Source organism: Caloenas nicobarica, chromosome 3, assembly GCF_036013445.1.
Source record: "Caloenas nicobarica isolate bCalNic1 chromosome 3, bCalNic1.hap1, whole genome shotgun sequence".
NCBI lineage: Eukaryota > Metazoa > Chordata > Aves > Columbiformes > Columbidae > Caloenas > Caloenas nicobarica.
In genome coordinates, this window is record NC_088247.1 from 93853228 (window position 1) to 93879572 (window position 26345).

A 26345-nucleotide genomic window follows, 5' to 3' on the forward strand; every position below is an offset into this window, starting at 1 on the left:
TGTTTATGCACCAACCCTCTTTCAAATATAAGCATGTGTCCAGAACAAAACACTTCATACCTTCTGGACACATGTACTCAGGTAAATTATTAAGGTATATGTAACACGTATAATAAACATATATATAATAGACACATTCAAGCCCCTGAGCCCACACATACATGAGGCTTGTCTACACCACATCAAGTGCTTTTAGTTAGCTGCTGACCTGTGAATGCCAATATGAATGCTAGCTTCAGCAAAGGTTTACCCTTAAAGTTAACAGTGGAAGGAACAGAACACAAACAAAAGTGTCTTTAACAGAAACTTGTTGAATATCCTTTAATTTGATAATATCATAACAGTCACAAATTGCCTCATCTTCATTCACTTCTTTAGCTTCCACTGGCTGTCCCAACTATAAAATACTTCTCTCCATACAGAGAAGAGCAAAGAATGCCCACAGCCTCTGGCCTGCTCAGGACACACCTGAAGCGTCAGACCCAGTTCATTGTCCCACTCCCACGTCATTTCAACTTTTCATAGCCCCAGCCAAAAATGCTGCCTCCCCTCTCCCTACACAGGCTAGAGTTCCCACTAACTCAGCAATATGAAAACTCCAGTTTCCCTTTTGCACAAATACCATTCCCCTGATACACACATGTATACATAGCCTAAAATAATCTTCACTCTGGATGTGCATAATCCCCATAAATTTATCCTGCCCCCCTGCTCAAATGTACATAAACCTTTTGAAGACTCCACCATTCATTCCTACTTCTAAATATTCACCCAAGCTCCCTCACTTTCTTATAATCCAGGTCAATCCCTGGAAATTTACCCCCAAGATGAGTGCAATGATGCCCTTATAGACAGAAATTTACACTGCTTGACACCTGTCACAAATATAGATACCTACAGCTCCTCAGGACATACACAGACTTTTCTCCAAACAGCACTATCATGACCCCAACACTTGGCACTTGCTACACTTTTCCATTTGTATCCCATGGCTCAAACGATAAATATCCAGCCTTTCAATTTCATCACAGCTGAGACACCAATTCACAGCTCCTCACGCATTCCCAGGACACCGACCACTTTGCCTGCTGCCTTAGCCCATCTCAACACACAAGAAATGGGACTCACTCAGTTGGTGACAGCCAAATCTCTCTCTCAATGTGAGCACCAGACAAACCAACTTATACACAATGAGAACACACATGCCTTTCTGTCCACATACCATCTCATATTACACATGAAGGTCTCACACATTAAGTCTAACCACACTGGCCACCAAACAAAACAAGTTCAGAACCTTGTAGCAACCTGTTACCACTGTGCCTGTAAGTTGTACATAGGCTTACCACCCAAAGCCTCCCTCCTGCACATCATTTAGAAGCCAGCCAACTTATCGCTGTACTTCTCACAACACACACAAGATTGTTTACCTAGCACTCCTAAATTCCTATGCCCTCATGTACCACTATCCCTAAATACACGTGGTTTCACCCACCATCTGCATCCCCACTTTATAAACTACCCCTCAACCTACTACAGCACACAAAACAACACACATACAGATTTTTCCAACTGCATCCAGTCCATCAAAATGACTCCCTCCCTTCGACTAGCTACAAACTACAGTAAAAACATACCCACTGGGTTGGCAGGGACAGCAAGCTCCAACCTACAAGGCAGAGCTGCCTTCAACTTCTTTCCCCTTCCCCACTCAAGACGCCCAGGCAAGGCCCATCTGCGAGTGACTTCATCCCCTCCGCACACCACCAGCTCGTCACAGGCACTCAGGCCTAACGACATCTCCTGCCTCCAGCACCAGGGCCTTACCCGCAGCTCGCCACCTCCCACCACCCCACCCCGTCGGTAAACACCGGGCCCCGCCGGCCCCCGCCGAAGCACGTGCACAGCCCCGGCCCGCCGCCCGCCCCGAACGCAGCCACCGGCACCGCCGGACCGCGCACGGGGCCCTGCCCGCCGCCTCCCCCACCCCACACGCAGCGGTCGCCGGTCTCCCTGCCCCCGGCCCGCCCCGCCGTGGCACAGAGAGGGCGGGCCCGCCGGCCCCCATCCCCGGCTACACCGCGGGGCTCGGCTTCCCCGCCACTTCCTCGCCGTCCCTCCCCCGGGCGCCTGCCCGGTTCCCCAGCCAGGAGCCCGTGTCAGAGCGGCCCCCGGCTCTGTTTACTTTCCCGCCGGGGAGAGGCAGAGGCCGGGTGCTCCCCGCGGACAGACAGGCAGCAGGCCCTGCCCGCCACCCCTCCGGCCCCACAGAGCAGGCCGGCGCTGCCAGCCCCCGCTTCCCACGGCAAGCGCGCAGGCCCTGCCGCTCAGTAACACGCGCGCCCAGGCCCGGTCCAGCCTCGCGGCCCCTTCCCCCTCTCGGACCGGCGCCGACACGACCCCCTCGCCCATACCGGCCGGCCCTGACCCCTCTACCTGTCGGCAGACGAGCGCCGGCGTCCCCTGGCGTTCAGGCCCCAGGCGGCCCGGCAGGGCCCGGCCCGGGTGTGGGGGGGCCTGGCTCGGCCTCAGGCGCGGGCCGCCCCGCGCTGGCCGCCGCCGGCCGCGGTCACTGCCTGCTCGCGCACTCCGAGCGCCGCCAGCAGCGCGGACATGTTGGGAGCCCCTGTCCCAAAGGCCGCCGCTAGGCCCGCCCTCCCCGCCGCCCACGTCAGAGCGCTCCGGGAGGGGCGGGCGGGGCACGACCAACGGCCCCACCCCCACCGCCCCGCCGCCGTTCCCGCACTGGCCGCCGCACGTCTTTCTCAGCTTACTGGCTGGTGCTGCCGTCGCTCATCTCGTCCCGCCCCCTCCCTGTGGCCATTGGCCTTCCGCCGTGCCGATTCTACCGTTCCTCAGTGTCATTGGTCTATCCATTCGCTGCTCACCCGCCAGCCCCGCCCAAAAGCCTTTTCCTGATTGGGCATTTCCTCCCTGCTGGGCAACAATTGGCTGAGACTCTTGTCAGCCAAGGCGCTGGCGCACGGAATCTTTCTCCGCCTTTTTTTTTTATCCGGCCTCGGAGCCTAGCCTGTCAGTGAGCACCCTTTCCCCTCCCAGCCCCTCTCCCTCTGCCACATCCTTTCCCTCCCGGCGCGGTTTGCCTGCAGGCCATTGGCTCTCAGCGCCCTCCCTCCCGCAGCCTCTCCCGCCCCGGCCGCCGCTCGCGAAATGGGGGTGAACCGCCCGCTGGATGCCTTCTTCTGATTGGCCGTCGCTCCTGCCAATAAAGCGGACGCACGGGAAGGGCCGGCGGGGCCGCAGAGTGCGTCCCAGCCCGCGCGCGCGCTCGACACGGCGATTGGTCGCGGGGAGGGGGGAGAAGTGCGCGACCTCCCCCCTTGTCCCACGGGGGCCGGCAAGGGGTACCCGTATGTTCGCGCGATTACATCACCGCCAGCCAATCGGGGAACGCGGGGTCCGTTGCGGGCGGGGTCTGGCGCCCGCCCGCGGTAGCCGTTGCGCCTCACGCGCCCGTGGGGCGAGGCGGGTGGTTGGGCCGCCGCCGGTTCCCGCCTCGGTGGGCGGGGCCGCCATTTTTACCACGGTAGAGGATGAGGTTGCGGTTGTATCAGTCCACCGCGTTCCCTTACGCCGGCAGGGCTCGAGCGCCGTGGCCCGCCTCAGGGGACGGGCGCCTCCCCCGGGGGTGCCCGAGGGAGTCTCCTCGGAGCGGCCCTTTTCGCCGCCGGGCTCGGGAGGAGGCAGCCGGCCACCGCACCGGTGCCGCCGTCAGCGCGCCGCCTGAGAAGTGGCAGCAGTTCTGAGAGGGCGAGAGCGGCGACTGCTCTCAGCCGTCGGCCCCTCCGGCTCCAGCGAGAGCCTCCCCCTGGGAGGCCATAATTAACCCCCTGCTTGGGCTTGCCTACCCTTTAGTTTCGTTCTCACCGCCAAACAAAAATGTTTGTTCTGGAAGGCACGTGAAAATCTGCCTGATGCCTCATAATCCCTTGCTAGTCCCATCTTCCTCATTCAACAGGCTGAAAACAGCTGAGGTTCCAGCAGTGTACCCAGGTGGCCAAGAAGGCCAACAGCATCCTGGCTTGTATCAGGAATAGTGTGGCCAGCAGGACTAGAGAAGTGATTGTGCCCCTGTACTCAGTGCTGGTGAGGCCACACCTTGAATCCTGTGTTCAATTTTGGGTCCCTCATCATAAGAAGGACATTGAAGTACCAGAGAGAGTGCAGAGGAGGGTGACGGAGCTGCTGAAGGGCCTGGAGCACAAGTCTTATGAGGAGCAGCTGAGGGAACTGGGGCTGTTTAGCCTGGAGAAAAGGAGGCTGAGGAGAGACCTTATCGCTGTCTACAACTACCTGAAAGGAGGTCGTAGCATGGAGGGTGTTGGTCTCTTCTCCCAAGTAGCAAGACAAGGGGAAATGGCCTCAAGTTGTGCTAGGGAGGTTTAGATTGGATATTAGGAAAAAAAAATTCTTCCCAGAAAGGGTTGTCAGGCATTGGAACAGGCTGCCCAGGGAAGTGGTGGAGTCACCATCCCTAGAGGTGTTTAAAAGGTGTTTAGACAAGGTTCATAGGGATGTAGTTTTGTGTTGGAGTTGGGTTATGATTGGACTCAATGATCCTGAGGGTCTCTTTCAACTGAAATGATTCTGTGATTCTCCCTCTCTGGAGAGTGACCCAACCTCTGCTTTGCTCTGCAGCCCTGTGTGGCACTTGTGCTGGCTGCGGTTCAACACTGAAGTCTTTCCTCACAAGCTAAATGGCGCAGAAGTGATGTCCTTGCCTTACGCTCCCAACTTCTCGAACTTAAACGTGTCCTCTGTAGGAACGGCTTACAAATTTCCACACTCCTCGTAACCTGCTGATGCCCTTGTCACACCTGACACTGAGGTGTTTCCTCCCCACACGCTGTATGCATCAGTGTGAATGAACACTTGCATGCAGAACTTGAGATCATAGGTCAAAACACAGTTTATGTTGAATTTTTATTTATCCGTCTGACTATTCTGGACTGTTTGCAAAGGAGTTGGTCCTGAAAATGTGGGAACTTTCCCTTCTGGAGCTGGCGTTTTCTCCCAGTCTTCAACAAAGACATGCTATGGGGTTCTTTTTCCAGGCTCTCCAGAGTTATTTCCACAGTACAGATAATACTGTGCAGCTTTTAGCTCTAAGGTCATCAGCACCACCACTCACATTAGAAAATCCTTGCACAGGCCTCTGGAGGCACTTCGAGCTCAGGTAAGGGATGCGACTGCCGCTCTAAGAGCTGAAGCTTTGCTTTCTGTGGGTTCGAGTGCAACTTCTCCGCAACGAGAAGATGGGAAAGGTCACTCCAGCCTGACGGTGCTGCTTCCCACAGCTCTCCACCGGTTGATAGAGTTGATTGAGAATGAAACCCAGATTGCGTCAGCACAGGCACTCATGAGCAGCTTCAGAAACAGCCAGAAGCCTGAGACTGCGGTTAGCCTTCTGTCATAGAAAACTTGCTCATAGACAAGCTAATTTGAGTGCCCAGACCCAGCTGCCAATCAACCTAGTTAACTTTGCAGTGTCCATATGATCTGGGACTCAGGATACTTTAATATATCTAGCTATGGATTTTTTTTCCCCCCTCAGGCTTGTATCTCGTAGTCGTTTAAACTCAATTCATGTATTATTAAAGCAATGACAAATCTGGCTAAAAAATGCTATATAAACTTCAGCATACATAATTCTCAGACTTTTGAAATAGCTTTTATTTCAAGTGATTCACCAGGAATTTTTTGAGAGCCTGTCACTTTTTAAACTCATGGTAAATCTTGCACAGATTTCAGCAGGTACAGAACTGGGCTGTAATTTTATCAGGTCTCTGTTTACACCTTCTACTTTGTTTCTTGGCTACCTGCCAGAGAGATACCATAGGTAGCATCAGATAATTTTGCTCAGTATGACCAAGGTATACTCAGCTGCTACTGACTCCTCCATCAGCCATTCTTCCCACAGTGACTCTTAAAACAAAAATGTATGCAAATATCAAAGGAAATAACAAGTTAGTCTTTCAGTTGTCATTCAAACTTTCTGATCCTGCCTTTCTCCTTGCTTCTAGGTTGGACACTTTTGTCTGGATCCTCTTCATTCCACCTTCAGCTGTAGTTGCATGTATCATTTTATAACAAATTTAGAAAAATATACTTCCTTATCACATCAGCTTATTACCAGGACAACCTTTACAGAATTGTCTTCCCAAAATAATAAATACTACCCTACATTATCTCTAATGTAATCAATCATATCCCCTCTTGCTTCCCAAATATGACCTGCTTAAATGTTAGAGATGATTAACTAAAAATCTGCACCCTGCGCGAGTCTTTAACGCAGCATAAACAGCACATTCCTAATCACTAGAAAATGTGCATATCTGGCTGGTTTATGTGGGCTAAAACGAAACACTGGCGTTGCTCAAGAGGTGTGTGTGGCAAGAGGCAAGTGGCAAGTAGCACAGTGACAGGCAGTAGGGGCGGCGGGTGAAGTAATAAGTAGGTGAAATAATGGTTGCATGTGGCAATGTGGAGTTAATGGCTAATCTAGGGATTTTGTGGCTGGCCCCAGCTAAGCTTTGTGTGAGATTACTAAAGCAGGATATTTGTTTGTGAGAACATGTGTGTGTTGGATTGACAGTAAATGTGTGCATGCCTGATAGCATGTGCATTTCTTAATGTATGCAACGTCCATCTGGCTTTTAGTGGTGATGAAAATAACTATGAAATATAGAAATGTTAACTGATAAATGGGAAATAGATTGTACAGGCTAAAGGTAATTTGCAAACAGCTTTATTTGGTGCTGCATTTAATAGGAATGAATGTGAGTTCCTATCATACAGAGGTTTTAAAATTCCCATTTTTTTACATTCTGTTATTATTGATGGACAGATTTGTCCTTTTAGGAGTAGCTGGTGATGAATGTCAAGAATTAATTTCATGTTCAAATGAATGAGCTGTAAAACAGGTCTTGACAAAATGTCAGTAACTTTGGGAAACTACTCGGTCTGACAGGATTTTTACATTGTTATCTCAATGTTTGCCCTTGGTTTTGAGCTTTAAAAGAGTTAGCTTTTCATCTGAAGCATGTATCCATCTAGTGTTTTAACTGGCCTTCACACTGCTTTGACCACAAGTGGCAACTGCTCTAGTTTCACAAGAAAGCATTCTCAGACATTGAGAATATTCATCATATGTGAATATTTTTTATCTGCAAAGCAAACAAGCTCTTTCATTTTCAGCTGAGTAACTTCCCATGGAAATGAATTCACTAAACAACAGTAGTTAAGTTCTTCACCACTTCCCCGTGTACCCCTTCCAGATTACACCATCTATGAAGAAAGGAAGGAAATCACCATAGATAATAAGGTCATCTTCACATTAAGAAATTAGTAGAGAAAATTTGGAAAGATTCATGTAATATTTCGCCTTGGTTTTGCTCAACAAGAGGAAGATTAAATGCTCATACAGCAATGGGGAATAGGAATAATGTGGAATGGGTGGCAAAGAAAAAAGCAGAGATGCAGACAAAGGCAAAAACAAAGTAATGTTAATGTGTCAAAATGAAATAACTGAAAAGCGGATCTGCTATTTCCAGCATTTTGGGGAAAAAAATGGTGGAATTTCATAAAACAGTTCATGACACCCTCCTTGTGGCAAAAAAAAATTTATGGGGTTCCCAACTGCAACACATGGATTAGAGAGGATTTGCAGTTCAGGAAACACAGAAGTGAAAATAAAGATGGGTGATAACATTCTATGTTAAGGAAGCAATGTTCTGCAGATAAACCAGCTCATAATTTAGTTCCAGTTTATTTTTGGAAAAGATAGTTACAGAGTGTATTGAGAGGAGAGGGCTGTGAGATCATTACTGACCCCTTGGTGAAAGTTTTGAAGACAGCTATTACAGAAAACTCTGTATCATTAAAGAGATGGTACTGCTTGGATACAAAGAACCAGTCAGTGAGATTTCAAATTCCCAGTTAATAGTTTGGGGAATACATGCTACTCATAGTTGGGGCCAGGCATTCTGGACTGTGGTAGTCAATAAATTCCTCCTCCAAACTGTCACTGAGCCTGTAAGAAGTAAAGCTTTTGGATGGTTCAAGAACATGCTCCCAAAGGTCTGACTGTAGATAATAACCCTGGAGTAGGTGATCACAAGTTGTGCGATGAAAGGTAGGAGTGAAAGAAAGTAGAATATTCTCAATTTCAGGAAGGCAAACTGTGATAAATGAAGGTACCCAGCAATAAAATCAGTTTGTATAATGAAAATAGAAATTTGAATGTGGAAGAAGCCTTAGGTATCTTGAAACAAAAATTGTTAATTCCATTGGGATCCTGTATCTCACTCAAGGCAGAAAGGTTTATGGGTAGAGGCTAACAAGGCATTCCTTACAAGGAAGACAAGTGGCATCAAGAGAGAGGTAAGAATTATAAGCAGAGAGCATATAACAAAACAGAAAAAAAAAAAAAAAAAAAAAGGTCTGGTTCAGGGAAGATCTCAATAAATGTGAGAATGAAAGGAGAATTTATCTGGAAAATCTGGTCAGTTTAGACCTTGCGCATGATATTTGGAAAACCAGCAAGATGTTATCCAGCTATGACAATATTGTAAGAAAGAAGTGATGTCACTTTCCAGTGAGGAAGAAGTGGGATTTAGAGATAGTCTACATCTGATTTTAAAACTAAATGCATATTTTGTCTGTATTTTCAGTAAAGATGGTGATGTTGAACACAGGGTTAGAGGGCAGGATGGCTAATAGCTAGGAGGGAAAGGAAATTACTAGTATCGCATATAAGACGAAAATAAAACACAGTCTTCAGCCTCTGGGCAGAAAGAACAAATAATGCCCATTCCAGAAGTCAGAAAAGTGTCAAATGAAATAACTCATCTCATAGTATGCTTTTTAAAGTAATACAGTAGGAAATGAGAAAGAGTAATGTTTGTTTACAAAAGGTGGACCTACCAGACTAACCTAGTATCTTTCTTTGATAATATCATTCAACTTCTAGAGAAAGGAGGAGGTGATACGAATTAGGAGAGCAGTACCAGAAACTAATGGAGGCGATGGACTATCCATATAGGATAAAGCAACATCGGAGGTGAAGTATCTGAGTAAAGGTTGTTCTCTTTCCTCTCCTCCTCGCCACCTCAAGATCAGTTTTGGGCTTAAACCTATAAGAAATTTTCCTTAAAGGCAGTGACAGAAGGTAGTGGGAAATAAATTTGTGAATGACCCAGTGCTCAGTGGTACCAACAGTGAGGAGAACTAGGAAACCATACACAATTCATCTGATGGAGAAATGGAAATGCAGTTAATATCAAGAGTCTAAAAGTGAGACCTTTGGGGATTAATATCAGAAATTTCCTCTAGCAGCTGGGAGCTCATCACTTCAAAAAGATGCTGAAGAAAGACAGAATATTCTAGTTTATCACAGCATGATATGAAATGCCATGCAGTTTCAGCACTAGAAAGACAAATGCAATCTCAAGCATGGCTGGGCAACAGGTTAAGTGCCCTCACACAGGCACTTAATTTAATTGGCAGTGTGGAAGTACTTAGAGCTCCACACAGGCAGCCATGAGCTGGCTTTGAGATGTAACAAACAGAAGGGGTTGATGTGCCATGATTATTTCTGTTGCTTTCATTTGGGCTTTGTTCATGTTGTTAAATTGGGTAGGGACAGCCAGCCACAAGCTGTCAAGCCAGTTTGTAATTAAGCCATGACTTAGCATGGCTTAATAAGTTACTACTCCACAGACAAGCTGTAATAACTGCCTGTGTTTGCGCCCAGCTCATCCAGCTGCTGAAGTAAAATGTGTTAGTTTAAGCTACTGTACACTGCTACGGCATCCTAGCTGATAAGCAATCATTTGCTTTGGTAACCCAGTCACTTGCGAGCATACGTTCACACTTTTTCTCCATGCTACTGGGACGGTCAGAACTCAATGTATTATTGTAAGTAGCATGGGAGATACACTAGAAGTGTTAGTTTTGTTTGCTTCTTGCTGAGATGTCTCCTTTTGCAGTCCAAAATCTTGCTAAAAATTTTACTTTGATGTTAGAATACCAATTTTGGCTTAGACTTGTCTCACTCATCATCCCTAATGTGCCTTCATCATTATTCCTGCCCTGGTTTGTTCTTCACTATTTAGACTTTAGATTACTTTTTTACCCTTTGACTGAAGTATTTTAAGAGAGCTTAAAATGTTTTAAGAGAGCTTAAAATGCTTTAAGAGAGTTCAAAAGCTTAAGCATAATCAACTGGATTGTACTTATATTCTTATCTTTAAAGCCTATGTTATGTTCTTATCATCTTTTAAGCTTATGTTATTGAACAAGTAAATCAAGTTTCCCTAGCAAGCTTGCTTTTAGACTCCATAAAATAGACAATTTCTGGTCACAACATCCTCTCTGTTTTTAAACACGTTTCAAATGCTGTATAGATACAACGTCATATAGTACCAACCATTCTAACGAAAATTCACAAATAAGCATGAGATTCAAAAAGAAAAAAAAATCTGAATACATTATCCTTGAAATCTGCAGCTATTAATCGAGATATATTACTGTTGATGCAACTTCCTTGCTACCTTTTCCTGTCCACTTAGACTTCTGTCCTAAGCGTGTCTCTAATAGTAACGTAATGACAAGTTAATAGCTTCCTACTTAATCTTTGTGATATTTTCCTAGTTCATATGGAAGCATCATGACTGTTAATTTCATTATTTTACCCTTCCTTACTGTAACTATGAGAAGTAATTGCTTGGGACAGTGGCAAAGGTTGCTTCATAAAATCAGTGACACTTTAAAAATACTTTCCCACGTTTCCATTCACTATCATATCTTCTTTTCCCCCCATTGTTGAGGGAGCACAACAGCTTGAGAGTCCCAGCGAGAGAGGGGGCTTGTAACACACATTGTTCTCTTCTACCCATGGGTAAGAGAAGCTGCTTAGAATGGGGCAACACATCAGGCAGAAGCAATCTGATCTACGTGAGTGGTTTGTATTATTTGAGGATGTTTCTGGTAAGGGCATTCTGTTAAGATCAGCCAAGATGTTAAACTGGAATAGATGTGACTCATCATCCTTCTGAGGGGAAAAACACCAGCAACCAAACTGTGCACAGCACGAAGGGTTGCCCTAACACACATTTGAAATGTTAACGAAGAGCAAAGTGAGTCTTGAGAAGACTTTGCCTTTTTTTTTTTTTTTTTCCTCCAAAGGCTGAGGGGGGCAAATGTTTTGTTCTGAGAGAAACTTCATGCATGTCCAATAGGTGACTGAACCTTTTCCCAAAGAACCAAACTGCAGCAGGGGCTGTTGATTAATTTATAGATGCATACAACTGACGAATACCAGTTTAAGTAGAAAGGAAAGGTGGCAAGAAATCAAACAAACCCAGAAACATAAGCCCACAGCAAGGAAAGGGTCACTGTTTCTCTAAAATCCTGTAGAGTCTAAGCAGTGCACTCTGGTATTGGTCCCCGTAGTGCACAACCCCAGAAGCAGCGGCCCAGCAGGCCAGAGCTGCAGACATGACTGGTTGTGAACTTGCTAATGGAAACACTTGGTGGTGACTCAGTCAAAGAGTCTCCAATAGCAAACCCATCTGGTAAGATCAACAGCCTGCACACCAGCTTGCTGGAATGGAAAGCTAATACATCTCATTGGCCAGAGGGATAACGCTGGCTCCAAATGGAGCCCCTCACTAAGTTGCTACAAATGAAACACAACAGAACAAAAACCAACCAACCAACCAAAGAAAACCTCCCAAAACCAAACAAATAGTTAATTCTTCCTTCTCTGAATTTCTGTAGGGTGGTTATGATAGGTGCTATCCCTGACCATCAAAGTGGCCCATGTCAGTCACATTGTGGCCATTTCAACGTTGAGCTCTGAGCAAAGTGCTTAGCCTTCTGCATGCTAAATCCAGGTACATTCCCTGCATTGTTTTGCGGTATCCGCTGTTCAAAAATTAACATTTTTAATGTTAAAACATACAAGCGTGTAATGAATCTTCACAAAGAAAAGCAAAGCAGAGTGTAGGCCAGGTTGCATGTTGTTATTTATTAAGAGGTTTTTTGCAATTAATAGAGTTCTGTTGTTTGGTTCGGGTTGGTTTTTGTGGTGGTGGTGGTGGTGGTGTTTTTCCAATTATATAATAACAGACAGAACAACTGTTTTAAGGTAAATATGTTGTATTTAGTTTTGAAAGTATCATTAAATCCTTCTTTGTCTAGTTATCAAATCCTTCCTAAAAAAAGAAAATGTGTGTATTGCTTGCTAGCATATCCACATGAAGATTATTAATGGCAAGGGTATTAATTTATATAAGCTTCTAGAAATTATATTAGTGTCTGGACAGAAGAAAAAAAACACAACACAACTCGGATACATTCTCGCCATGGTGACCTATGAGAGAACTGTCACAACAGAAGCTGCTGTTGCCACTACAATTTCCAGAGCTCTTGCTGTTCGTGTTATCGCTGAAGAGAAAATCCACTGCCCTTTGCTGCATTTAATGCTCAGTAAGATCAGATTGCAGCTTAAAGATAATGTTCACACTTTACCGTACATCAGTATCAAAGAGAAAATGAGATGATCAAAATATGCCAACTATAATAATAGTGTCAACATTAAGTATGCCGTGTACTTCCTTCGAGGTACCGAGTGCTCTGACTCCCTCCTCTTTCAGCAGAGGGAAACCAGCATCATGATCGTAGCCTTTGGGCTCAGCTCTGCTCAAGCCAGAGCGCTGCTCACCTTGGTAGGAACACCAGCCAGGGGTCCTGATTTCAGCTGAGAGTTAATTTTCTTCCTAGTAGCTAGCTTTTGGATTTGAGCTGACAACAGCGTGGATGAGACAAGGATGTTTTAGTTACTGCTGAGCCGTGCTTACACAGAGCCAAGGCCTTTTCTGCTTCCCACATCAACCCACCAGCGAGTGGGCTGGGGGTGCACAAGAAGTTGGGAGGAAACATGGCCAGGACAGCTGACCCCAATGGACCAAAGGGATATTCCATACCATATGACATCATGTTCAGCATATAAAGCTGAGGGAAGAAGAAGGAAAAGGAGGAGTTTGGAGCTGAAGTGTTAAAGTGTTTTGTCTTCCCAAGTAACCATTACACGTGATGGAGCCCAACTTTCCTGGAGGTGCCTGGACACCTGCCTGCCAAGGGGAAGCAGTGAATAATGAATTCCTTGTTTTGCCTTTATCTCAACTCACAAGTCTTCTCACTTTTACCCTTTTCATTCTCTCACCCATTCCACCGGGGGGGAAATGAGCGATTGGCTGCATGGTGCTTAGTTGCTGGCTGGGGTTAAACCACAATACCAGTTGAGAAGCAGAGGACTGAGCCCCCTCAAATGAAAAATAAAATCTGGTGGTGTTTTTGAAACACAAAAATAAATTAGTGGTTGCAGTTATCAAAGGAAAAATATAAAATAAAATTAGGCGTGTCGTCTCACTGCATGATGAATATTATGAACTCTCTTCCAACACTCCACCGAAGGGCTGCCAGTTAAAATAAGCATGTTGCAAAGGTGCCTTTTTGCCAACAGAACCACTAAGTCAGGGAAATGTGTAAAGCATGCCTTTTTAACAGGGTATCTGTTGCCCAACTAAACTGTATTTCAAATGATCAGAAAAGTTTTTCTAACTTCAAAGATAGTCTAAAGCTAGCAACAAAATAACATGAGATTTTTAATGTGAATGTTCAACTCCAGAGATATGAGCAGTTTCGTGAATTTCACGCGCTGCAGTCCTAAAATGAAACAAACCCAACAAAGTCTTGGTGATAGGACTTGACGTTCTAAAAGCAATATTTCTGGAAGTGAAAGGGCCCCCAGAAGATCTCTGATTAGCCTGCTAACTACCAAGAAACTCTGGAATAAATAACTCAGAGAAACTGCTGGGATATCTATAATTAACTATGGCTAAGGGAATTAGAGTTGGAAGTTACTATGATAGTAGAGAAGCCTCTGATATGATGAAATGAGGAAGCAAAAGGAATTAAAATTATTTGAGAAAATGCTCCAAACCCTCAGCTGATCATCATTATTAGTGACATCTTATGTGTGAACCCTATGAATAAAGTAACCAATTTTTCATAAGCTGCAAGATCAGGGTCTAATGTACAGTTGATAGTTTTATTGTATGTAAGTTATAAGATCTTAAAAAGTCAGGAAAAAAGGTTCATAATAGATGTTGTACTATCTGGGAAATGGAGACCCAAATCAAATTATAATTCAACTGACTTTCTAAGCAAGAATTTAAACCTAAGTTTGGAAATCAGTGAATCAAAGGATCACTGCATATCAGAGACACTTCAGTGCGAGACAAGCATTAATATATTTCTTCATCTAAATAGCTCAGGTTGATCGAACTTAACAGACAATATATAAAGATTTTCTCTAAATCGAAGGGAGCAATGAAAGGGAGATGGTCCAAAGAAATGTTGAGGTTTACCCTCCCCTGCAGTGAGGGAAGTCCCTTATACTTTGGGCAGAAGCAGGCAAAAACCCAACCAAGAAGTACATCCTGAAGTGCAGTTGTACTGGCTCCTTGGCTCCCAGAGGCAAGCTGTGACTGTCAGAAGAAGGTACAGACTGAAATGAGATTTTCTTGTTTCTATGCTTTTTGTTTGTGTGTTTAAGTTTGTCTCCACTTCGTAGTCAGAAGCTTAACCCTTGCTTAGCTAGTATAATATTTTTTCCTCATTTAACTTTGCCTGGTAATAACAGTGATTTCAAGTAACTGTGGTGAGCACAAGGCACATTATTTCTGCAGAAGCAACAAGGCCAAATAAATGAGTTGGCACACATACCCTTAGGATACCCACAACCTGGGAGAAAGTTGAGAAAACAAAGCATTTCTTAACAAATAGCAGGAGTCGGTGTTACACTACAGGAAGAAGTCTTTCCAGTGTGGCATTCATTGAACATGAGACTGCACAATTGCAGGTGCCCAACTGAGATTAAGTCTCTTGGAGGTTACACGGAGAGCTCTGACACTACTGAGGATGCGACGTATCGCAGGGAAGGAGGGGTGAAGTAAAAGCACGGGTGGAACTCCAAGACAGTCAAGCATGAGTGCCATGGGGAGCCACAGAGAGTATGGCTACCAGGATAAGTCAAGTGAATATCTTACATCTAGAAAAAAGATTCAAGAAATGTAAATATTACATCCTTTTGCAATGGAATGTAAGAACAGCAAAATTCCAAAACCTGGAACAGAAAGAATGACAGAAGACTCTGGAGAGCACTACTGTGCAAAGCTCTTCAATGATAACAGGCTCAGCTTTTTCATAAAGTGTTTGGAAAAAAAAAAAAAAAAAGTTGAGAGGCTCCACAAGTGAATTGTAGTAAGTACAAAGGTAAATACATAGTGGACACTGCCAAACACACTGCTGGCACTGTCATATCACACAAGAATACTTAAAACTGGGTGCCAGCAGTGTATAAGTTGTAGAGAAAAACCTCAGTGCCAGTTTATTCAGATAGAGAGAGACCTTTGGATATAGGCCGTGCAATGGTGTATGTTTATCTAAGGTAGGCCAGTGTGAGCTGAAACTCCATAAACTGGTTATTTGCATTGCAAGATGGGGCTTGGGAATTTTCACTCCTTGAAAAATACGTTACATTTTCAATTATTAGCATGTTGCTATTACTTTTTTGGGGTTCGTTTTTGGTTTTTTTGCAAATCAGGAGTAAAAGAAAGGAAGATACAGGATTTGCAGAGACATAAAAAAGAGCAGGGGCATTCAGTTTCCAGTGGCTATGAGTTCCAGGTTTATTTATTCAGTCTGTGACCCTCTGGAATATGCTGTAGGCAAGATAACTAGCTCTGGTAGTGGCAGTAGCCTACTTCTTACCACCATTCCTTCCAGAGGCCCCTTCCCTGCCCAGCAATAAAACAGGGGAAGGACCAGAGCCCCTTGAGAAAGAGAGCTTCTAGAAATGAGCTACTGTCAAAACAATTAATCCAGTAATCACTCTCTTCTCCTCACAGGTCTGTGGTGCCGCTTGGAAAGACGGAGACCAACCGCGAGCTGTCTGAATTATGTGGCAATACTAATCTACTCACAGCTGCTGTAATTCTTGGGCACTCATCTCTTCAGTGTGGGAAACGTGCCGCAAGCAACCTGTTGTATATATTGAGTAATTATGGAACTTTCAGGAAATTGCCATGTCCTGCAGCAAAGGATGGGCTGCAGTACACGGCCCTCTCCTGTCACTGGAGAAAGGCGTAGTATCTCCAAAGTGGGCATCTCCGCCACAGAGCATCTGACAGGAGGTCAGGAGAGCAGAGTCCTTTGTGCATGCCTGTTTGACAGAAATCATGGACAACTTCAGATAAAGTGTAGACCATGGCTGGCAGTGTAATGAGAGAAGGAACATTAATAGGCAGAGCATACAGGGACTGAGGTAGAAACACGGATTTCAGCTCCTGTTCAAATCTTGTCACACAGCTGTGTGGTTCTCTTTGTATCATGCCCCATTACATACAGAACTTTAGTGACCTCTGAGGGTTGAAGTAACAAAAATAAGTTATTCTCTATTTTCAAGCACATTTAACTCAAACCACAAAACTAACAACTTCTGAATTCTAGTGACAGAATTACAAGAAAGCCCCGTGTGAACAATGATGCGGTCAGGAAGGCGAGACTAAAGACTTAAAGTCTGGGATTTTTGTTTTCCAGAAGCAAAACAAAGGACCGTACACCCAAAGTACAAGGAGATCAGTGAAGCGGAAACCACAGGGGATGAAGTGTCCACTCATCCAGCACTTTCAGACTGAGAGGACAGGGCAATTTAGTGAATCCCAGGGATGAGAAGACAGAATCATAGTGAAACTCATGTAGATTAGGAGTCATGCCTGACTGACTGCAGGAGCATGAGAAGTAAAACACACAGCCCCAAAACACTGTCAAAGCTGACATACTTTTGAGAAATTACATAAATTCCCAGAGAAAGAAAGAAGGGCATGCAGCTTGGGGGCATCAACTGGTCCTGCAGATTATTGGAAAGGTGGAGAAAAGTCTAGAGACCTCAATCAGTTTACTGAAGCATTTGATCCTGTTTCTTTTGGGAGAAGATGCATGCATCTCATTTTCTGTTGCTTGAATATTCATAAGTCATTTGTCAGAAGAGTTTAAAAAGCAAATCATGCAGGAGTAGCCCAAGCAAAATGCTTTTTTCTCTCCCTTAGTCTTTGTGTGGAGGGGAAAGTATCCTGGGCTGAGGATGAGACTATCATAAATCCTGATTTAACAAATATATTGGTCTGTATCAAAGACTATGTGGTTGAAGAGAAGCATGTATTTAGTTCCAAGAGAGAATCTCACTGGCATTCGTCTCTTCAGTCACTGCAGCTTGTACTGTAACAAGAAGAATTACTTTTCAGGCTGCCACATCACATCAGATTTTAACCAGAACTCGGAGGGAGACAAATAATTGGACTGATCATATTCCCATTAAAGTCTGCTGTACAATTCCTATTTATTTCCAAAAAATAAAAACTATTCTGTAGATATTTGTAATAGCATTTAAAGAATTGCCTTCACATCTAGTTTTATAGCATTTAATTCTGTTGACTTCAGTTGGGTAGTATATGATTTTAAGTCTTAAAAATAAAACTAGAATCAGGTCAGTTTGTCTCTTTATTAATTATTCATTGCCTAAGCCTAGGGACTGATTGCTGTTGAGGCCTGTACACACTGCTGCTAAAGCCATAGCAAAAAGGCAGTGATTATGCATTAGGCCTTTAGGTCCATAGTTTCAGTAAATTATCACTGCTTCTATATTCCTGCAGTGTTTTCAGACAGACCTTCATATTTGGAAAGTACAGTTGCACTTATCCACATTATTTTAAAAATTTATTTCAAAGAATTCTGCAAAACATAATCTGAACACACATTTAATAAGACATAAATACGAATTAAGGCAACCATTGAAGAAGCATATCTGTCTCTGTAGTTAAGCCCACTAAATTAAATTTTAAAGAATTTACTCAGACTGGAAATCATATCACTGTGTGTGGGCATAGAAGAAGGCTCAGTAAATTCTGGCTCGGTGGGTGAGTCAGCGTGAGTCATCAGCAGACATACCATCCTACGGTTATATGAATCCACAAGGTACATTTAGAAACACTTCACAGTAACAAAATAATGCCATCTTCCTGCTTTTTGTCTAGATGACATCGATGACAGGCCCAACTTCCCTAAAATATTGTAGGTGTTCTAAGCTTAACATGGGAAGTTTAAAAAAAAAAAAACCAAAAAACAATCCCTCTTTATTTTGGTATTTTCATTAAGCAAAGCTAACAAATATGAAAAGTTGTTAGGCAACCTTCACGTCGTTAATAAAATCATTTACATAGTTGCATTGCACTGACAGACAACTGAGCAACATCTACTTTTCAGGTGGGTTTCTTATTACTAGATTGAAACATGAGGAGCTTCTTTTCGTCTCTTCCGATTTTAGTTGTTTCCATCACTCAAAATGTATAATAAGATGCTATGACAAATGAAGTTATTTAGTTGACATCATCAACTGTTTCATAAGCAAAATGGTGTCATTTTTCTTCAGAAAGGCTTTTTAATTGTAGCGTCTTATTGAAAGTGCCCGACTGCAATGTAGATGAGCATTTGTAAGGCTGAAACTGTTCCTGCTTTCTCCTCTTCCACTTTTCTTAATTTCTGTGGAAAACTTAAATTGTTTACTTTTTATATTTTGTTTTCCTCTAAAACGGATTTCATTGTCTTCCAGCATGTCATTCCATATGCAAGATATAATTACCCAGCATGGGCCAAATTGTACAGCTACACAGGAAATGCATTTTTCACTACTTCTTGTATTACTTTTGGGAGCTCCAATATTTACTTTCACTTTAGTTTTGCTAAAGGTAAGGCAAATTTCACAAGTAATACACTTACGATCCAGCAAACAGGCTAGGACTGCTCGTGGGCATATACGTACACAGCTGTTTGGCTGACTGACCACCTCACAGCCCAGTCTGGAAACCAAATCCCTGGCCACAATTAGTCACCCACTTGGTCCCACTTATTACAGTGATGCCACAGAGATGCAGCCAGATTCACATCCACTAATCCAGTTACAAACTAGAGGCCCTGGTTCTATCAAATATGTCAAAATCCATGTAAATAGAAATGGCTTAGCCTCTTTTAGGTTGTAGACTCATCCCCCTGCTCTCCCTACAGCTTGGCCAATGCATTCTGAATTTGTTGTCTCATTACTCTCAAGGGGAGGATGTTTCCTGGATTTACTCCTAACTATTACGTTTTCTTTTCCTAATAATTTCATTTCTCTAGGTAAGTTGTCTCTATATCACCTCCTTAGTATTTCAGGCAATTATTAATAATAGTGCCCTTCATTTGCTATTGCTACACAAAAGTAGTCCTAGTAAAAACTTGTGTTATTTGGTGTTGGTTTTTTTTGTTGTTGTGGGATTGGGGGGGGCTGTTGTTGTTGCTCTTTTTAAAATTATTTTTATTCTGTGAATTATATATTAACTCTTATCCACTGAGTAAAGAGGGTACACTTTCTTGCACTGCTACCTCTGCCTATTTTTGTAGAGGCATTAACCATGGTTGGGTCCTGTCTATTGGACTGGGCCCTTCATCTGGATGAGGAAACACCGATTTTGTGAATCTTGTTGAACTGAGGAGTGCAGCAGTGTCATTATGACAGGTAACATTAGGCACACCTTCCAGAAGAGCATAAGCCCCTTGAAAGCTTTGCAAGAAGCTCTGAGGGCAAAGTATTTAATGAGTGTTGGAGGCACCTTAATGCTGGATTTGGGCTTCCGGTCATTAAGTGCAACCACAAGGACAAGCTCAAAGCCACATTTAGCAAACGTCCCTGCTGTTTACTCACTGGGCAATCAGGGTTGCCACTTCCCCACACACAGCCCCAAGATTTCAGCACTTAACCCAAGTTGTAAATAAAATCAGTGAGCAAGATGGCTCTTACTGATAGCTAGCATGTTGCAAAAAATGCACACAAATAGAGTCAGAAATACTTTCCTTTGACCATGTTTGCTCAGTAATAGTATTCAGTAATAGCTTTACTTCAAATGTTTTACTCAAAGTCAAATCTTGTTCAACACTGCTGCTTTTTGACTGTAAACAGTGGAGAATGGAAAGCATTTTCTGCAGAAAAACTCATTACTGTAGATACATACGCTATACACACATACATACACATACTTATCTTTTTAGAATATATTCGCTACATTTAATCTTTCCACATAAAGTAAATATTTAATATGCTTTGTATATTTTAAGCTGTATTTTATACAAAAATGTAAAGTAGTGTCTATTTTAGAAAACTCATTATCAAATGTTGCTGGAAGCAACACTCAGTCTTCTGATGTATTGCTCTGTCTTCACTATTCCTTACGATTAAAGTGTGTTGATGAACACTAGTTTAAATTATTTAAAAAATGAGGTAAATTCCCTATTTCCTTATGTTTTGTATCAGCTACTGAAATTCACATTTTCTGTAATTTGGCTGGAGTTTTTTTCCAAACTTCCTATGAGTAGTGGATATCCACTCTGGTAACCATACAACAGGTTCAGAACAAAGGATTTGTCAAAGATGATTTAATTACTTGGCTGCAGTAGATGACATACCAAGCAATAATTCTTGAGTTACCTTTGAGGGAGGATTCCTCTTCCAGCAGAGGCCATCAGAGCCTGAACGAGGTGCATGGTATTTCCTTCTCTTTTACCACAAGTTCTCCCAGAAGAAACCTTAAAACTGAAGTTCCCAAACTCACACCTAAAAGCTGCCAGTCAGACCTACAAAGATGGAGGCCTTATAAGTAACAGAATCATAGAATCATTTCAGTTGGAAGAGACCCTTAAGGTCGAGTCCAACCATTAACCTAAATCTAGCACTAAACCATGTCCTTAAGAGCCTCATCCACACATCTTCTAAACACCTCCAGGAATGATGATTGCACCACTTCCCTGGGCAGCCTGTTCCAGTGCTTTACAACCTTTTCCATGAAGAAACATTTCCTCATATCCAATCTGAACTTTCACTGGTGCAACTTGAGGCCATTTCCTCTTATCCTAGTCTAGTGAGTAGGCCCACAAGAGGGAAAACCACAGGTGTATTTACCTCTTTTCCACGATTCAATGCTTTCAGGTGCATTTAAAAGCAAATTTCTCTGCCATGTGAAAGAGCCCCAGTTCCTGCTCAGCCTCCTACCTGCCTGGGCAGTGAAAGCTGGAGGTTCCCAACTACTCTGGCAGCTTCTGCTCACCCCTGTTCGGGCTGTCTGAAGGGGTGGGACGGGTTCATGGTCAGGTCTTTGGTATATCTTGGTGCTGAGGCTGCTACTCACTTCAGCTACAGCCATTGAACAAGCATCTAAAAAAGTATTAGATACCTCAGTCCCTTGAGACCTCACGTATGGCTCTCAATAAGGTAATTGCAGCCCCCACAACTGGTTAACTAGATTACATCACAAGTCTTCAGGAGGGCTTATTCTGAGGGTTTGGGATACTTATTCTTTAAATTCTGTGTAGCCTCTGTAGTGCTCTACGTAGTGCTGATTTTCTGATTTAAGTTATTCCTGAATGGACTTATGATATCACTCTCTGTCTAAATAGCCAGTGAATGAATTCAGCTGAAGAAATATGTAATCGTTCTGTATCCCTGTACTCTGTGTCCTTGCTGGAAAAGGACTAGTAAAGGCTTTTTCTATTCTACCAACCGGTGGATTTCCGAAGATGAAGCTGCTGAGTAATCTTTATCATTTTCCAGTATGCTGCTCCATTTAATGTAATTTAGAGCATCATTTTCATGCACGTAGCATTTAGGTAATCACTAGCTAGGAGTCACTGACAGTATCAAACATTCAGCTCTGCCATGGAGACCTGCTGCTACATTTTCCAGCTTCGATAAATTGGATGTCAAGATCAGGTACAAGTGTTGATGCTTCAAATAAAGGAAACAGAGGAAGTGGAAGAGAGAATGAATACAAGAGGGAAAGGAAGAAACGAAGGAATCAAACTCTGGAGAAAAAGACTGGGCTGTGTTTTTCATTAATTTGTTATGTAAAATAGCTGTTTAAACACTCATACAAATTGTTATTTTTCAGCAACCTTTAATTTTCCTTCTTGTTTGACAAAAAGTCAAATAACATTTCTAAAAGTAAAAATGAAGCATGACAGAATCAAACTAAGCTTGTTCGTTGACAGTGACCTTTATACTTTGGCAATATTTAATATCACTTCTAGGTTTTTTTCACAAATATAAATACTATATAAAATGCAGGGCAGTGGGAAATCTGACAGTATTTTACGTATCTGTATATCTGTATATTTGTGGACTGCATGCATATACATGCATTTATGTAATTCCTATTTTAAAAAAATCACAACTTTGACTTAAAACTAGTCAATACTACCTGAGTTAATTGACATACATTATTTCCCCCCTTAAACTTACAAATGTAGGCACGGCTTAAACCAGGCTGCTGCAGCTACGAGCAGAGAGAGTGGAGGATGGAGGTGGCAGGGCGCTGGGACATCGACATGAGAGACAGAAAGGCTGGAGATGTGTGGGTGATGACTAGGTCCGTAGAGCATAGCTGTAAATAAAAATTAGCTAAATAAATGCCTGTTCTTTCATTTTCTCTTTTTGCACGCCAATATATGTGTGGAGACTGACTGTGAGCAATGTTAGTGTCTGAAAAAAAATCCCAAAACCTGTGTGAGTGGGTTAGCTAGCTTTTACGGGGCAGGAAAGTGGGAGGCAGCGAGGAGGCAGCAGATTATATGTGCTTAGGAAAAAACGGTGTCAAACAGGAGCATGTAAAAGCTGCTGGGTGTCACAGTGCATAGTGCTGAGCCAACACTGTTCTGCTCTCTGAACTGACTGATGAGCAGATTTGGCATCTAGCAACTCCAGTCATGGCACACGATGAGCAATTTTGGAGGAAAAAAAAATCCAACGGGGGCAGGGGAAGAGGGAATTCTGGCTACTCAGCATGGTCAGGATAAGGCTAGCTCTGGCTCAAAGCCACAGCTCTGGTCTTCTCCCAGGGAGAGTCTGACATGGAATTGCTCTGTGCTGTGGGCACCATCATTCCTTAGATCAGGGGGGTCAAATAATTTTCATCGGGGTCCACATCAGCCTCGCGGTTGCCTTCAAAGGGCCGAATAGAATTTTAGGGCTGTATAAATGTAGGAGTAGTTACATTTATACGGTCCTAAAATTACATGTGGCCCTTTGAAGGCAACCGTGAGGCTGATGTGGCCCCGGGTGAAAATGGGTTTGACATCCCTGCTTTGGATGTTACTAGTGGTGCAAATAATGAAAGGCTTGCAGGTGCTACAATTTTTGCACAGAAAGCATGAGGGCAGGAGAAAACAGAACAAGAGGACGCTTGTGTTGCTTGTGGGCAACGGGTAGGTTGGGACAAAGAGGAGTGTGGGATGGCAGAACTTGCTCGCAGGAGTGTCCTGTGGGGCGCTGCTGGAGCTGAGCAGCCCCGCGGCTTCCCCGGAGCGTGGCCGGGCACATGGTCTCCCGCTGACTCCTGCTTTGCTGGGAGGCCAGGATGGAGTGGGCAGCGCCAGAGCAGACCTGGGATATGGGCTCTCAGGGAAGTGCTGCCAGAAGACATTGAAGTGGAAACCAATGCATGTAAAACTGCTTAATTATACAGTGCTTAATTATACATATTATATCTAAATATAGAGAAAGATGAGTAGGAGTAGCCCATATAAGTTAGTTGCCTGCAAAGTAAAAAATTCCCAATACAAAAAATAACCCAGGATTAGGGTTAGGGTTTAGGGTTAGCATTAGGGTTAGGGGTTAGGGTTATGGTTAGGGTTAAGGTTAGGGTTAGGGTTTAGGGTTAGGGTTAGGGGTTAGCGTTAGGGTTTAGGGTTAGCGTTAGGGTTATGGTTAGGGTTTAGGGTTAGGGTTAGGATTAGAGTTAGGGTTTAGGGTTAGGGTTAGGATTAGGGTTTAGGGTTAGGGTTAGGGGTTAGGGTTAGGGTTAGGGTTCGCGCTAGGGTTAGAATTTAGGGTTAGGGTTAATTTCCTGCAGTTGGGTAAGTGAATTTTATCTTACATGTTTGTTTCTTCTTTTTATTTTTTTGGAAATCCAAAAAGCTCCTCTTGCAAATTTGCATAGCTGCTGACTTGCTGAGGGTAATGCTGCTAACTATGTTGCCAAGAGAAGTCCTCCCAAAAGACTGAAACCTCTGGGCTCTATTTCTTTTCGCATCACTGATTCATCGCTTGCTCTCTTCCCTCAAGATTTACAGTATGTCAGGACCTGACTGGAGGAGCTGTCTGTCATATTTCCAGTTAATCAATGACCTACTTTATTATTACATTTAAAGCATGGGCTCAAAGAGAGGCTTTTTGCATCGAGTGAAGATCTGATCGATAACTGGCATGAAGGACATGGCAGGGAACAGGGCTGTGGAAGAGAGAGTAGTTTTTACTAAATGTCATTTCATGACACCTCCCCTTGGTAGTCCAGTCTATTTTAGGTACAACAGGATGTCATCATTCCAGTTACCCTTTCAAATACAGATGTGCAGATTGTGAAAATATGCTGAGCACTGAACTGGAAGCCTTTCATATAAATATTAGCACATCAGAAGGAAACAAAACAAATTATATTTTCATTCCCCATAATTTAATTCCCCAATATTATGGCAAGTGCAATCCAATTCAGCTGGCCTCAGAAAGTTAAGTGGAACAGTGTACCAAAAAATTGATCTTCTACAGGACTAACAAAAGGCAACTCTGTTCTGAAACTTATTTTGTAAGACTGCTACCATTTTTGGGGACAGCCCTGTTCCTTTGTGTCTTCTGTATCACAAACACTTCATTTAATTACCTTTATGCATGTCTGCAAAACTGCCATGAGTAGAAGAGAAATGAATTGGGTTCTCCTTTGTCTCACACATCACCAAGAGGTTTACTATTGTGTTTCTATTACACTACATATAACTAATACATATGTATATATATATATATGTAATTATATATATACAGTTATGCTTCTGCAACCTTATTTACCTAGTAGATTAAGTGGATTTGCATTTGTCTCACCTAAGACTGAAACCACCCATGCACCTGCACAGCTGAAGAACAATTTGACAGCGTCTCTGTTGTCAATGCCAGGACAACAGTTTGAGACCCAGGCTGAGTCTGCATGGTTCCTTACTGAATAACGTCTTAGGTCTGGATTCATCTCACCCACCTGTAAGCAAACATTTGAGTTGATCAGAAGAGTAAGTAGAAACTCTCATGTCTGCATAGAGTTAGTCATGAGTGATGGACTGGGTCAGTCCGCCTAAGATCTGGTGCATTTTCTAAAGGTGAATCTCCGCGAACCAACAAAGCCCAGTCAGACCCCGTCTCTAACCAGACACCTTGGGAAGTGATAGCACTGGCTGTTATCAGTCAAGACCTTAATTCGCCTAAGGAATGGTCCTGGCCTGGGAGGACAGGAGTGATAGACCCTCTCTCTGTTGTAAGGAAAATGTGAATTCCGTAAAATCTTGTGCCACTGGTAACTTCCCTAGTGATTCTGAAAAAAACCCATAACTCTTGCGCTTGAAATGTGTGGGTTTTTTCAAGAGATAAACCTGGTTCCAGCAGTAACCCCTTTCTAATGATAGCAAACACTATTCAGGAGAATGGAATCTGGTGGAGCCAGAAGAGGTACCTGCTAATGAAACTGAGGTGAAACCGGTGTTGCTCTTATGATTTTGGCTCCTGCCCATCTTTGCATAAAAGGAGGAGTTCCAACACTTGCAATTTATACTCTCTGCAGTGCAAAACCTTCTTACGTCATCTACCTGAATGGTTATTCTGCAGCTTAGAGTAAAGCAGCCATTCAGAAGTATGACAGAAGACAGGTATCTGTTCCTCTGTCCCCTAAATCAGGTAGTTTTGGCATAGGTGAAAGGATGAAAAGGAGCTGAAAGTACCCAGCATCTCCTGTTCTCTCCTCCTAATACCAATATTCAGGCAGAGTAACATGCAACCCTATTACAGGCGACAGAAAAATACAGGTAATACCTTTAAAAGAGGGTTTTGATAAGAGTAAGGCCAGGGGCTGCTCTCTCTGCTCTTTGGATTCATTATATAGGGAGAAGAATTGCTGTCAAGGCATCAAAAGCTTTGTATATTAGGACAAATGCCAATACCTAAAGCTAAGCACCCAAATAGGCATCCCAGTTTCAGGTTCTTGCCAACCACATGGCTTTGGCGATTTGCGAAATAGTATTTCACAAAAACATATCGATAAATAAGCAATTATGGTTTTAAAATGATACATTAAGCTAAGTGA

General features: G+C 43.4%; 1 protein-coding gene across 9 annotated transcripts in view; it reads right to left on the minus strand.

The window, feature by feature from the left end:
- PPM1B (protein phosphatase, Mg2+/Mn2+ dependent 1B) overlaps positions 1 to 2638 on the minus strand; it is a 59767-nt gene extending 57129 nt beyond the window's left edge. For 8 of the 9 annotated variants that reach the window (XM_065631077.1, XM_065631076.1, XM_065631075.1 and 5 more), the window contains exon 1: positions 2437 to 2638. The gene's annotated coding sequence lies outside the window, so the exon portion shown is untranslated. The remainder of the gene's footprint in view (positions 1 to 2436) is intronic. The other variant, XM_065631081.1, reaches the window with a different exon arrangement.
- Between the last annotated feature and the right edge of the window lie 23707 nt (positions 2639 to 26345).